We start from the raw sequence: 16,354 nt of genomic DNA on the forward strand, positions 1-16,354 counted from the left end.
TTTTCTGATGAAGTGTAATTGCAGTATAAATTTTACATTGATATTATGTTCAGTTCAGTTCAGTCACTCAGTCGTGTCCGACTCTTTGCAACCCCATGAATCACAGCACACCAGGCCTCCCTGTCCATCACCAACTCCCGGAGCTCACTCAAATTCATGTCCATCAAGTCGGCGATGCCATCCAGCCATCTCATTCACTGTCGTCCCCGTCTCCTCCCACCCCCAATAACTATTAATTGCAGAATGCATCTTTCAGGGTTGCTATTCTATGGGACTAAAATCAATTATAATTTTAAAAGATGCAAGAACCAGATGTTTCATCTTTGTAATCCTGATTATATTAGTCATTTGAGCACATAAGATAACTTTTCTTTATTGGCTCTTTGGAGCTGATCAATTATAATTCATTATAGCAGTTGATAGTAGAAGGTAAATCCCAAAGAGTTTTAATTCCATGTTATAGCAAAAAAAATAAAAAATAAAAATTAAACAATGAGACTGTTGACTCCATGTAAAGAAAGAAAGGAGTTTTACCATCTGGAGAATTCAAGAGCATATCTGATCCTGTAGCAAGAAACTATTAGTAATGTCATTATCATCAGTACATGTTCATACTAATGTGTCTTTCTACATCTGATCAGGAACAATACTAGAGGTAGCTCCATGGTGAAACGATTCACATCAAATTATAGCAAAATGCTACCTGCCATAAAACCAGTAGGGTAGCGTGAGTGAAGTAAGAATACTCTTCTCTCTTAAACACCCATGCAAAGTTTCCTTGAGTGTTGTAAATGACATACACACAAGAAGTCAGAGTACAAGGGACTCAGAAATATGTTCCAGCGCTATTGAGAGGGAAGTTGGGAGGGTAGATGGATATAGTTGGAGCATGTTCAGCCAGCACCCATAAAATCCAAAGTAGCCACATGGTCATGCTTCTGTGGCTCCCTATAACAACAAAAACTGAGTTCTCTGTTCTCTCAACATTCCTGATGAGTGAGGGTGACCCAAGAACAGATTTTTAAATAAATTTTAACTGAGAAGTTAAAATGACAGAGGAAAGCACACTGGGATAGGATACCAAGAATATGACACTGAGCTTGCAAAAGCTCCCTTCTCTCCTAAGCCATGAGTTTATTGCTATAGCCCTTCATTTCAGAATTAAACAGTAGCAGTTAGGCTGATGATCTGCTTCTTGCCTAGAGTGATAACGTCTCAGTTTTCAAACAGATCATAAGCCACTACATTCTTGGTGATAATTCACCTTTGAATGTAAGTGATCTGTTTCCTCAGCTTGCTTCCTACGTTGAAGGATTGCCCAAAGGTCTGAACTCAGTATTGTTCTTTTCTCATTCAAAATGTTCTTGTTTGAGGTCTTCAATTATTATTTCTAAAGAGAAAATTCTAAGGAATGTGGGCTTTTGAGTCTGAATGCCTGGATGCAAATCTGATTCCCCTACTTTGTTAAATGCAGAGGTATAAAGCAGACATTTGTCAAGTTACTTAACATTTCCCTGTCTTCACATCCTTATCTGTAAAATGAGGGTTATAGTGTTAACTGACCAGGGTTCTTGGCCTCCTTAATCAATATATTGATCAAAGGCCAGACAAATTCTGGCAAGGCTTTACTGGGGCCCCTGCTGCAATAAGGGGGAGCTGGAGCAAACAACATGATCTCCTGCTTGCTTGTTCCTCAGGGGCTTTGAACTTGTTTCTTATATAGTGTGAGGATAGGGGTGTATCCAGGGGGCTGGCTGGAGGGGTGGCTTAGGTGTTTTGCCCACCGCTCTGGTGGCATTGAGTACAGGGGGCATGCGCAGTACACTGCTTTGGCTCCAGGCTCTTGAAAATGGTAGTAGGGTATTTTGGAATCTTTGTATCTTTGTCCAGAATTTGTCCTAACTGTACATGCACAGTTATTTTTAGTCCCATACAGTTTTTTTGTGTTTTGTTGCTCATGGAGAGTTGTGTCCAGCTCCAAGCATTGCGCCACTGCAGCCAAAGAAAGGTCCCAGATCCCAGACATATCTCAACAGTATGACTTAACTCAGTGTTTCTCAATTAAAAGTGAGTGAGAACACGTATGTTTATCCCTATGCCCCATGCTTGCTGTGCTGAGTCTTCTCCATTGGCCCTCAGCCTCCATTTCCACTGTGGTTTAGGCCCCTGAAATCCCACTTCCTGGAACATAAGGACCAGAAGACTAAAAACTACATTTCCTCAGCTCCCTTCCCACGAGACCAGGGTATCCTACAGGCTCTGCCAATGACACCCACCAATGTCATATCAGGAAAGTGGAAGGAAGACGGCAAGGGATGGGAAGTGTTGATCTCTGGTGAACCTAAGTGGGCACACAGACACATCCAAGTGGAGAGTAAGCGCCATTGGACTCCCACATCTGTTGTCAATTCTGCAGCTTGCCAATGGCAACGACTGTAACTTCAGCATGGTGACCGCCATAGCAACAGCATTTTCAACTTGTGGGCTGGTGTGGTTCCTGAAGGCTGCATCAAAGGGGCTTGATGTCAGGAACCTGATAAGAATCCACTTCTGACATGAAGTTCCTCTAACATTTCCAATGATAACATAAATGTCAAATTCCCCATATTGCATATATTGTATTATTTTCTGCTAAAGATGACAGGATTCCATTTCAAGCACTGAACTCTGGTTGATGCACTCAGCCTATAGAACTTTTTCAATACATTTTTATTTGTAGTAGCTGTTGCTCATTAACTTATGTATCTTTGATTTTTCAGGTGGAATTCAGCCCCACCTTTTCCAAGTAGCTGCTGCCTATTTCTGTATGTATATGTTTTACGATATATTTAATATCATCGCCATCTTCCCAGTTTACACACAGCCCTCCCTGGATTCCTGTCTCTGCTAACGGAATCTGTATCCTTGTCACACAGGTTGACAAGCTTGAATCAGCTTTCAGTCTCCTATCTCTGTTGACATATAATATTCCGTTTGTCACTAAGGTCTGTCTGTATTACTGCCATATCTCTCAGATCTTCTACTTCCCCCTTTCACAGCCACAGCTATTTTCATCACGTGCATTCTTCATCCACCTTCATGACTGTAGTTCTGTTCAAACTAAATGAGGTTTGGTATTCAGTAAAATCCACAATTTGGAATATCTTTCTTCTCTTCTCTTCCAAGGCTTATTTTCTATCTCCTGCAGTTTATCCTCCATACATATATACACTAGGAGTTTGTGTGTCTTACACACACACACACACAGACACCCAGATTTTCTCCCAAGTTTTCTCTGAGGCTATTTCCTTTCTTCTCACCATTTCCAAAGCTATTGCTCAAAGTGGAATTTCCTATGTCTCTTATTCTAAAGCAATTTTCTCATATAACTCTAAATGGAATTAGTCTCCACCATTCAAATTCTTCTGTAATATACCCTATGCCATCCATTCTCATTTGTATATTAATTTTTTCCATCTTTCATTCATTCAAAAGATCCTTTGCAGGGAGTTCCCTGGTAGTCCAGTGGTTAGGAGTTCACATTCCAGTGTAGGGAGTGCAGATCTGATCCCTGGTGAGGGATCTAAGATCCCACATACCTCATAGCCAAAAACCCAAAACATAAAACAGAAGCAATATTATAACAAATTCAATACAAGACTTTTTTTTAAAATGGCCCACATCAAAGACTCTGCAAAGAAACAACCAAAAGATACTTTGAGTGTCTGTGTAGCTGGCAGACAAGGTGGATACCAGGCGTTAGGGGTAGAGAAGAGACCTGTGTCTAAAATTCATGAAGTTCACAGTCCAGGCTAGCGATGTAGGTGAACAAAATAAAGCCAAACAATGACAAGAAGTGATTATGAGTGATCTGTATGATATGAAGTAAATGATCTAGGAGTTTTGACAGAGAATAACGGTGTAGGTGATTTATGAAAGGTGGTCAAGCTGTAAAGGAGGAGAATTATCCAATCAAAGGAAGATAGGGACAAACAGTGGGGTAAAATCAGTGCCAGAACCACAGAGTATGGGACATGAAGAATGCAAGAGTAAAGCTATGGAAAAAGGATTTAAGTTCTATTTTATGTGCAATTAGAAGAAATTACAAGGTTCCAAGCAGGAGATCAAAGTGACTTAAGTTTATGTTTCTAAAGGCTGACTCCAGGTGCTTGTAGGAGGCTGGATTATAGGAAATCAAAACTGAAAGTGTAAGGTCGCTGGAAGGATATTACAATACAATGAGTGATGGTGTTGGACTGGGATGAGAAATTAAAAATTAAAAGTAGAGAGAGTAACTCATGTAATGTTTAGGAAGTAAGAATGGCTAGTCTTATTGATGGCCTGGCAGTGGGGGAGACCAAGTAATTAAGGTGAGTTTAATTTCTGACTTGAGCCACTGGAAAGTGGTGGTAACATACTGAGATGAAAAAAAAAAAAAAAGGAGAACAAGAGTAGGTTTGAGGGGAAGCCAGTTGTTTGGCTTTGAACATGGCAAGTTCAGCTGCCTAACTCCTCCAATCCAAGCCGAAATTCAACTATGGAATTCATGGAAGTGGATCCAGGGCGAGTGTAAAGTGGGACGAGAAGAGCAGTGTAAGCTGTCATCGTGAGCAAATGAATAGAGACGCTGAGAATAGTCATCAGCACTTGGCTGAAAGTGACAAAAAAGTTTCGCTAGCTTAAATGAAAAGGCAATTTCTTGACTCAAACTGAACAAGAACAGGGGTTGAGTTATAGGCACATCTGCTGGAGGATGTTTAAATCTTTAAATGGTGATTTGCATTATCTCAGCCTCTCTCTCACTCTCTCTAGCCCCTCCCATCATGGATTTTTTTTTCATTTTTGCTATTCTTTCCTATGTCTCAGTGCAATTTTCCAGGAAGTCTCTACAGTATATTCAGCATACGTCTCACAAGAAGAAAGAAATCCTTTCTCTCTCAACAATTCCATCAGTCCCCAAAAGGACTGTGTTCAGTCAGTGTGTCCTGGGTGGAGACTCCGAGGGACCCCGTTGTGCCCCTCTCCACTGCCGTGGCAGGTGAAATGGACACAGCTCCATCCCTTTTATGGTATTTGTTGTTATTGTTTAATCGCTAAGTCGTGTCTGACTCTTTGATACCCCATGAACTGTAACCTGCCATGCTCCTCTGTCTGTGGGATTTCCCAAGTGAGAATACTGGAGTACAGTGCCATTTCCTTCTCCAAGGGATCTTCCCAACCCAGGGATTGAACATGACTCTCCTGCATTGCAGGTGGATTCTTTACCATCTGAGTCACCTGAGCAGCCCTCACATGGCACTGGAAAAGATCAATTCCCAAGAGAAAAAGCCAGAGGGAAAATGGACCTCCATTTCAACTGAGGAGTAAGTGTAGTAAGATAAAAAGCCTAAGACCAAGCCTTCAGAAACTTTAAAAGTTTGGGTTATAGTAAAAGCAGCCTGCTTTTGATAAGAATTACTTTACTGTAAAATTGCATTTTATCTTGGTGATCGATTCTAAAGTCACTAGTAAGATAAAAATGAAAAGCAATTTCACTGAAATAAATATAACTGAAGAAACAACTCTAACAGCACAGTGAGAGGCAAGAGGTCTAATGAGGTCTGGATTTGCCATTAACCCCGAGTGAGTCAGTTCATTGTTATTTTATATTTCCCCCGTGTTAACTGAAGATAGCATAACTCTGTGTCTTTCTCTTGTTAGCTTCATGAACGAGGAGAGAATCCACCCGAAAGGAAGGTGAATGCATCGCCTCTGGAATATTTTTTATTTCAGAGGTCCCTGACTTATGTCTAAAGAAAAGTACTCGGACTTGAATTGATTTGCCTTTAAAGAGAAAGAAAATGGAGGGCTAAACATCCTTTCAGTTTTGTTTCATGTTTTCCAGTGAGCAATATCCTCTAGGAGAATATCTGTGGTCTCTCATTACACATTCTACAAACTGTTATTCACACACTGAGGATAAACATACACATACAATTCATACACTGTTTCGATTGGTGTGGGAATATCCACAGGTTAGCCTCTCTCTTCTTTTCTGATATTCACGTACCTACAGGTATGACATTTTCTTTCAGAAACTGGAATAGGAAGAAGTATTCCCTAACTCCTTTCATGAGGCCAGTATTATCCTGATATCAAAACCAGACAACAACATGACAAAATTAACTGCGGACCAGCATCTTCCATAAAGTGATGGAAAGTTTCTAAACACAATTTTAGCAAATCAAGTGCAACAAGTGGGATTTATCACAGAAATAACCTAGTTTGACATTTGAAAATGAATCAGTATAATTCATCATATTAACAAAGTTAAAGAAGAAAAGCTATATGATCATCTCATTTATCATTTGACAGAATGCAAAATTCATTCCTAAAAAACAAAACTATCGGAAAACGAGCAGTACAAGGGAAAACTCTTCAACTGATAGACAGCATCTATACACAATCTACAGTGAATACTTTACTTGATTGTCAAAGGCTGCATTCTTTCCCTCTGAGGTCAGGAGTAAGACAAGCATGTTTGCTCTCACTACTTCTGAACATTTTTCTAAAGTTTTGAGCAGATCAACAAGGCAAGGAAAATAAACAAAAGGCACCCAGTTGCGAAAGAAGATGTTAAACCATCTTTATTTGCAAGCAACGTGATCAATTATATAGAAAATCCAGTGGAATCTACACTGAAAACTAGAAGTAAAAGTGAATTTAACACAGTTACAGAACACAAAGTCAATGTACAAGAGTTAACTGTATTCCTAATGATCAATATAAATGCAATAAAAGTACCATTTACAAAGACATAAAGTTAAGTCAATAAGTTTTTTTTCAATAAATGGTGTTGGAACAATTGGATGTTCATACAAAAAGACTTTCATGAATACCTTAAACTTTATACAACAATTCACTCAAAATGTAAATGTTAATATTATATAACTTCTAGATAAAATGTAGGGGAAAATATTTTTGACTTTAGGTTAGGCAAAGAATTCTTATATAAGAACAAATCATAAAAAAGAATTGAAAAATTGAATTTTATTGATTAGAAATTTCTCTGCATTTTACATTGTTAAGAGAAGGAAAAGTCTAGTCACAGACTTGGAGAAAATATATGTACATCATATATCAAACAAAGAATGTGCTCTTAAAAAGTTATTTAGTAACTTAATACTCAACAATAGGTGGAAAAAACTACTCAATTTAAAAAATTATGAACAAAATGTTTGAATAAACACCTTACCAAAGAAGATACATGATGGCTAAAATGACATAGAAAGATGCTTAACATTATTAATCACTAGGGAAATGCAAATTAAAACCACTATAAGATGCTCAAATATGTGGAACAACTGGAATTCTCTCATGTGGCTGCTGCTGGGAATACACAATGAGTTAGCCTCTTTGGAAAACAGTTTGACAGTTTCCTATACGGTTAACATAGTATGAAAGTGAAAGTTGCTCAGTTGTGTCTGACTCTTTGCAACCCCATAGACTGTAGCCACCAGGCTCCTCTATCCATGGAACTCTCCAGGCAAGAACACTGGAGTGGGTAGTCATTCCGTCCTCCAGGGGATCTTCCCAACCCAGGGATCAAACCCAGGTCTCCTGCCTTGCAGGCAGATTCTTTACTATCTGAACCACCAGGGAAGGTTAACACAACTTTACTATATAATTGAGCCATCTCATTCTTAGGCATTTACTCGAGAGAAATAAAAGTGCATGTTCATAGAAACCTGTGCACATTTATGGGAAATCTATTATGGCCAAAACCTGAAAACAAATCAAATGTCCTTCAACCACTGAATAGATAGAAAAAAACTGGTACATTTACACATTATAATGCTACTCAACAGCATAGAAGAACATCCTACTTCCCTGTACAGTAATACTGATAAATCTTAAATTCATTGTGGTAATTTAAAAAATTTCAGATCTAAAAGACCACATACTGTATGCTTCAAGGCATTTTGGTGAGAAGAGGTTAGTGATTGCCAAGAACTGTATGTGAGAAGAGGATCTGACTGCAAAAAGATAGCATGAGGAAATTTTTGGAGGTGATTGAACTATACTACAACTTGATTGTGGTAATATATAGAGCACTCTACACATTTGTCAAAATACATAATCTGTATTAAATGAAGAAAACATAATTTTTTAATAATTTATAACATTAAAGAGAAATGAACTATCAAGAAAATACTTGGAATAATGTGTCTTACGAAGTGAAAGAAGCCAATCTGTAAAGGGTATAGGAGGAAGATGAGCGCACAGAAGGTTTGGGGGCAATGAAACTATTCTGAATAATACGGTAATGGTGGACACAGGCCACTGTACATTTGTCACGATCCAAAAAACTGTACAACACCAAGGGTGAACTCTAACATAAAGCGTGATCTTGGGTGATAACATGTGTCAATGCAGGTTCATCAGGTGGATCACTGTGAAGAAGGATGTCTATAACGGGAGAGGGTGTGCATGAGGGGGTCCAGGAGGTATCTGGGAAATCTCTATATCTGCCCCTCAATGTTGCTGGGAACCGAAAACTGCTCTGAAATATAAAGTCTATTGAAAAGTAAAAAGAATTGTAAAACTAGAGCAACGTCTCAAACACCATTCTCTGAGAGAGGAGAAAGGATACAGCAGTAAATTTTTGCACAGATGTAGTAATTTTATATTCAGATGTGGTTAACTACTTTTTAAAAGAAGAAATCTTCTAATTGAGTTTAACTTCATAGATCATGAACTCCAGATGGGCATGCTGATTAGACCAAAATCTAGATTTTCACCATCTATCTTTCCGTCTTTAAATGCCATTTGAGTTTCTGTATGGACAACAGTGAGTACTAAACGCTGACTTAGGGGCGGGGAGAAACTTGCTTTTCAGTCAAGTGCAGCTCACTGGCAACTGTGTATGTATCCACTGTTAACGCTGGATGCCTTAAAATTGAGACTCTGAGAGATTTGGCATTAAACTAAAGCAACTCAGGCTATGAAAGAAATATTCCCTGCCAAAACTGCTTAGATTATAGCTGCTGAAGAAACTGCAACTTTGCCCAGATGCAAAAATGCCTTAGGCTAAAACTGAGCATATAATGAACTGGTGAAGTCCTAAATTCTCCTGGATTTGTAACTCATAAGGACAAGATGATTTGAATTTTCCCTTTAAAATTCTTTAGATTTTGACATCTTAGTATTGTAAGTTACAAGAGGATTTCATTTGTAGATTTTTAATCTCCCCGGGAATTTAGTAATGGAAATAAATGTGTGCATCTTTATTTGTTGTCATTTTATATTGGCTCACTTTTACATTGTTATTGATTCTTATTAAATAATCTTACGGAATTTTGTGCAGTATGGATGGATATAACTTGGGAAGCAAAATTGAGAGTGAAATATAGAGAGCTTGGAGTTATTTAATATTCCATGCTGGCTCATTTAAAAACCCTCTGGTGGCAATAAAGTCATCCCACAAGTATTTGCAAAACTGTGGTTGAACAAATAAATAAATTGTAGATGATGAAAGCTAGGTTTCTCCCTGAGAAGATAGTTACAAATAAGGAAAGTGGAAGGATACAATAAACTCTGTGGTAGTGGACTGGAATCAGAACCATCAGTATAAATTTATGTTTAATGTATATATCTTTTAAGCATATATACATACACATAACCCCTGGTGGCTCAGTGATAAGAAGAAAATGCCTGAAATGCAGGAAGATTCCCTGGAGAAGGAAATGGTAATCCACTCCACTATTCTTGCCTGGGAAATCCCATGGATAGAGGAACCTGGCAGGCTACAGTCTGTGGGGTTACAAGAGTCAGACATGACTTAGTGACTAAACCACCATCACCACCACCACAGATACACGTACACATAAGCATACATGCATGTACATACACACACAGATAGGTGGATGTAGAAATACAGATTTGTGTATGTGCCTGCAAAAGTATGCATATACACATTTCTTTACTCTATGCACTAAGATGACCTAGAAGTCACACACCAGTAGCAACGAACACACCTAGATATTGGTTTCTAAATTTTGTTTTCTAATAAAAGGAAGCAAGATTACTTGAATAAATGGTTTATTCCAGGGTGGGGGCAGAGAAAGCGCAGATGAATCTGGACCACCTTGAGGTGCCAGAAAGGAAAGACAAACACAAATTAAAACAAAGATCAAAACAAAAATCAAAACAAAAGAACAAAAATCAAAACAAAACAGTGGGAAGATATCAGGAGAACACAAAAGTCAACCTGAACAAGTCTGCCCACAGTTGGAAAAATTAGAAATACATAGTAAATAATGATAGTATTAAATTATGAGCCTCAGAATAAAAGAAGAATGAGATAAAGATAAATGATTGCATCAATAAATAAATGAAGGAAAAGAAGCAACTTAGCCTAACAAAAAATGGCAATTGATGGATATAGGAGAAAAGACTGCAGAAAGTCACCATTAGCAATTGCTCTTATGGTGGAGGTGGTGGTGGTTTAGTCGCTAAGTTGTCTCTGACTCTTGCGACCCCTGGGACTGTAGCCCTCCAGGCTCCTCTGTCTATGGGATTTCCCAGACAGGAATACTGAGGTAGGTTGCCATTTCCTTCAGAGGATCTTCCCAATTCAGGGATCAAACCCAAGTCTCCTGCATTGCAGGTGGATTCTTTACCAACTGAGCCACCAGGGAAGCCCAATTACTCTCATGGTCATTAGCAATAAAATATATCAATATCATTTACAAACTGTTGTATGGGTATGTCACCGCTCTGGTACTCCTTAAATCCATAAACTCAGTCCAATATAGAAAAACTATCAGACAATCACCAAATACCTAAGCAGTACTTTTCAGATTGCCAAGTTCATGAGTTACAAAGAAACACAGAGAGCTATGATGGAAGAGGTGACTAGACATGACACTGAATGCAGTGTGGGATCCTGGGTTGGATCCTGGAACACAAACTGGGAAATATCAATAAAGTCTCTGCTTTAGTGAATGGTGTTGTACCAATGTTTGTGTAAGATGTTAGCATTAGGAAGGGTCAGGTGGACGCTGTATGGGAACTGTGTACGACCTTAACAACGCTTCTGTGAGTCTAAAATTACCTCAGGATGTAGAAAAAATTCAGTACTTCTATCTCTGACACCTGACTCACTGTCTACCTCCTAATTTGTTCAGAACATGGATAGGAAATGGAGGTACATATTAATTCCCTAAAATCTCCCTTAAAAATAACTTGTTTGAATTCTTAGTTTAAATGTCATAACAGATAATAAATGAAGTGATTTTTTTTCTAGTACAAACTTTATCACTCATCTTTTTTAAAACTGTCAGACCATCTAAGATTTGTATGAGAATTTTATTTGAATTATTTTTCTGTTTGTAAATCTTTTTAGTAAATATATTTTCTAAATATTTTAGGAATAGGCTGATTCAAGAGATCTGATATAAATACCTGAGAGAAAATTAATAGTTTAAATATGATTTTAAAATTCTTAATGGAAAATATGCCTTATGAGAAAAACTTACCTTTCTCATAAAAATAATAAAATATTTTTGAGGTATTTCTTGAAATTATTTTTCCTAGAATATTCTTCTGAGGGAGAAAGCTGCAAGGATATTAAATGTTTTGTTCTCCACCTGAGGGATGACAGTAGAAATTAGATTTTAACTTTGTGTGTTTAAGAAAAATATACATTTGGTTTTTTGTCTTTACATTGATTCTACACCAATATCCTTTTTAGCACGTATTTTTTTTTCCATTTAAAGAATATGAGCACTCAACATTTACAAATGAGAGAACTGTAAAAAGCTTTTCTGTATAAGTTAATTCAAATTTCACCCATGTTGCATATATAATAGTTGAAAATCTTTAGATCAGCTTAGACCAAATGCTAAAAATGTTCTGGACAAGGGGGGAAAAGCACTTAGACAAAGCATGTGAACATATTATCTGACTCTTAATACCTTGGAACCTAAAACCAATAAGAGACTACCAAAAAACTTTTGTAATATATTAAGATGTATAATGAATTCTCAAAAAGAGAAAAGAAGAAACCTGCCTGGAATATGCAATTGATTTTGCTCACAGATGCTGCACTAGAAAATAGATTTGAAGACGATGGAGTAAATCATCAAGAAAGCTAAAAAGCACCTGCTGCTCTTGCATTAAATCCAGTCATTAAGATTAGCAAAGAGAAGTTACTCACTTATATAATACAATTGTAACTACCTAGAAAGCTCAACATAGACTTCAATGCAAATTTTAATATATTGTAGGCATTCAATAACTTCTTAATGAGTTGAATTGACCTTTGATCAGAAAAGGCTGCATTGGTGCTAAGGTACCAAGTAAAATATATTTTTTCTTAAACAAGTTAAAGGCAACAAAAATATATTAAAAAAAAATTCAATTGAGTCAATTTTAAAGATCTTATTAGCTTTGTCCCATGATACTTGAATAGGGCAGCATCCAACCCAATAGATAGAAGATTTGAGGAGCTGTACAAAATGAAAGACACAAATGAGATCAAGGAAGTTACTCTAGGCAAAAAGTAGATTGGTCATTGGGAGGTTATTTTCTCTTAAAAGGTAGCAGGAGTCTATCAGGCAAATGACCTCACTAGAGCTGATCATACAATTCCTGATTGATTGATTGATGTAAGATTTCATTTCTGGGGGAATCAAAGCTATGATTAAGTTAAATCTCGGTCTTAACGATGTGGAGCTTAGCATAAGTGACTTCATTGGGAACGGTTGTATTGTTTTTTTTAACACTGCTACACCTTTTCCTGCTGAGGACTGCTTATTGTACTAAATCTCTCTGTAAAATTATTTTCAGTATCAGTTCAGTTCAGTTCAGTCGCTCAGTCGTGTCCGACTCTCCGCGACCCCATGAATCACAGCACGCCAGGCCTCCCTGTCCATCACCAACTCCCGGAGTACACTCAAACTCATGTCCACAGAGTCGGTGATGCCATCCAGCCATCTCATTCTCCGTCGTCCCCTTCTCCTCCCGCCCCCAACCTTTCCCAGCATCAGAGTCTTTTCCAGTGAGTCAACTCGTCTCATGAGGTGGCCAAAGTATTGGAGTTTCAGCTTTAGCATCAGTATAGGGATTGACAAAATATTTTTTCCTAGTTTTCAGGAGTTTTTTGTCTGTTTGTTTTGTCTTGGACAGAGAGTCATCTGGCCTAACATGATGTATGTATTATTTTATCTGAAAAGAATCGTATCAAAAATGAAACTAACTCTTGCTCTAACTCCTGTTCATTCTGAGTGTAATTTTGAAATAAACAAATTAGCAAAGTGACTCCTATATATGAAAGTAGTAAAACTATGAACTATGTTAATTCTCCTATTGGTTTACTAGTGTTACTGTGTCAGAAATGGTTCTGTCTCTTTTGCTTAGTTTCCTCCATTTTTAAATGGGGTTAGTACAGTTGATCCAAAACACACAGAAAGGAATGACTTGTTTTCTTGAAATAATATGGCATTTTAAAAGATCTGGAGTCCTTGAATATTGGGTATCATTTATGAATAGGATATTTTTAGTTGCTTTTGTGAATTCTTTTTGCATACTATTTTAAACATACTTTCTTTTCTTTAAAGTCTTTATAGAATTTGTTACAATACTGCTTCTGTTTTATGTTTTGATTTTTTGGCCTTGAGGCATGTGAAATCTTATCTCCCCAACCAGGGATCAAACCTGAGCTCCCTGCATTGGAAAGTGAAATCTTAACCACTGGATCCTCAGGGCAGTCCCTGCATGGTATTTTTGATAGATGTGATCTATGTCAATTTGAGCAACTAAAATTGTTTATTTGTTTAGTCTTCTAATAAAGAATAAAAAAATAGATCCTCTGATTTTAGTTCTGTAAGATAACTACAAATGTCCATAAGATGTCTGTTTCCCAAAGGAAAGAAATCTATTGTATATTGAACTTGTACTAACTAGGAATTGTATTTTTATATCTGATAGCATCCTTCTTCCCTCTTAACCACCTTTTGTGCATTACCAAATCATAGGTCTAAAGTAATCTGTTATTTCTACCTTTGTTTTACAGATTTATCATTTTGATAAGTGGGACCAGCAGGTAAGTAAAAGACACTCTCAGAGAAGATGAACTATAATCAATTTAGAAATCATCTTTTATTTGTCTGACTGGGCAAGACACTTGTCCCTTCTGTGAGGAAAGGAGGTGTAATTATTATTTTTATTTTGCAAAGCAGAAAACCAAAAACTCTGAGAGGAACTTTTCACATACCTATAGAACTCACATCCCTGAACTCAGCCCACTGGGAATTGCATGTTACAACTTTCATGAGTTGAGTAGATGTTTCACTGTTGCAGATATCAGAGTGAGAAGATGGAAACACACCACTTTCTTAATGTCAACGCTTCCTTCAGGATGTTGTACATGAAACATGCTTCTTGGACTAGTGGAAACCTGGCAATCACCTTAGAATAAGCTTAGTTACACAAAATAGCCCGTGAATTGATTCAGTTGAGTTCAATAAGTATTAAGCATTTCCTCTGTGCTAGGCATTGTGGCAGGGGATTGGACTGGAAAATAAGCAAGGTTGCACGGAAAAGACGGACAAAAAGCTACAATTTGTAAATTACAAGAAGTGATTTAAGAGTACAAGGAAAGGGCATTTTGCTGGTCCTGAGTAGGAAGAAAAAATAAAGGAAAACTTGCTGGAGGATACACAACCTGAATCCTGAAATATACACAGGGTTAGCTAGGAGAACAGACTAAAACATTTTATACCAAATCATACAGCAAAGCTTTGGAGTGAAAAACTGGTTTGATTACTAGAAACTCCATGTTATAAATCTAGCAGTGGCTACAACAAAATGATATACAGGGACAGTAAGCAACAAACAATTTTAACCTAGAAGATGAGATAAGAGATACTGTACTTCTTTAACCAAGAAGAATATGGCAGCCATGACCTGTCTTTGGGCATGCCCCAATCTACCATGTTCTTTGAAGTCTGTCTCTTCATATGCTCATTTACGCTTAGTTTTGAATTTCACATAAAAAGCTGATTTTTAAAAATGAAAACAACTTATTTATATTTATTTATTCATGAGAATTCTAAGTGGATAGATGCAAGATGGACTCATACAGTCAAAAATGTGTGTGTGTGTGTGCATGTGTGTATTCACAAACAATACAATTCCATTTGCATTAAACTTATTAAGTCAAATCAATTTTACAGACATATAGGCTGGAGCTTTTGTACTTAATTCCTCTTGATCTTCCACCTGGTAAATTTCATTTCCCACTGTGCTTCCCTGCAATTTATTTTTAACAATGTGTTTGTTTGGATATCATTAACAAAGAAAATAGCATCCTCAGAGCCATAAGGTACAGAAGAGCATTTCAGACATTTCAGTGAGAAAACAATCAAATTCACATATTCAGGTCTTAGCCATGAAATTAAAAGACGCTTGCTCCTTGGAAGGAAAGTTATGACCAACCTTGATAATATATTAAACAGCAGAGACATTACTTTGCCAACAAAGGTCCGACTAGTCAAGGCTATGGTTTTTCCCGTGGTCATGTATGGATGTGATAGTTGGACTGTGAAGAAAGCTGATCGCCGAAGAATTGATGCTTTTGAACTGTGGTGTTGGAGAAGACTCTTGAGAGTCCCTTGTACCGCAAGGAGATCCAACCAGTCCATTCTAAGGGAGATTGATCCTGGGTGTTCATTGGAAGGACTGATGCTAAAGCTGAAACTGCAATACTTTGGCCACCTCATGCGAAGAGTTGACTCACTGGAAAAGACTCTGATGCTGGGAAAGGTTGGGGGTGGGAGGAGAAGGGGATGACAGAGAATGAGATGGCTGGATGGCATCACTTACTCGATGGACATGAGTTTGAGTGAACTCCGGGAGTTGGTGATGGACAGGGAGGCCTGGTGTGCTGTGATTCATGGGGTCGCGGAGAGTCAGACATGACTGAGCAACTGAACTGAACTGAACTGAACTGTCACACTGTGAAATAAAGTTGGAAATACATTTTACTCATGAAGTCTGGGAATATTTAATTATTAAGAAGATATCAGGGATGTGCCAATCCATGGGCTATACACGGATAAGGAGAAATCCATATCCTGTATCTTACTCCCCCAAAATATAAACCTTAGATGGTGAAAATCAATTCTTATTTGTTGAGCATCTGTTGCATGCTGGCTTAGTCATAGGCAGTTTGGTATACTTGACCTCATTTAATTTTCAGAACCAACGCTGTAAGGAGAACAAGTGAAGCTTAGAAAAGTGAAGAAGTGAGTTGTCAGTCACAGGGTTAGAATGCAAACCAGGATTTCTGACTACAAGCCAATTCACTTTGCATTCTATCTGCCTCTCTGAG

The sequence above is a fragment of the Moschus berezovskii genome, chromosome 19 (assembly GCF_049115385.1).
Source record: "Moschus berezovskii isolate FMDL1 chromosome 19, NW_MosBer_1.0, whole genome shotgun sequence".
Taxonomy (NCBI): Eukaryota; Metazoa; Chordata; class Mammalia; order Artiodactyla; family Moschidae; genus Moschus; species Moschus berezovskii.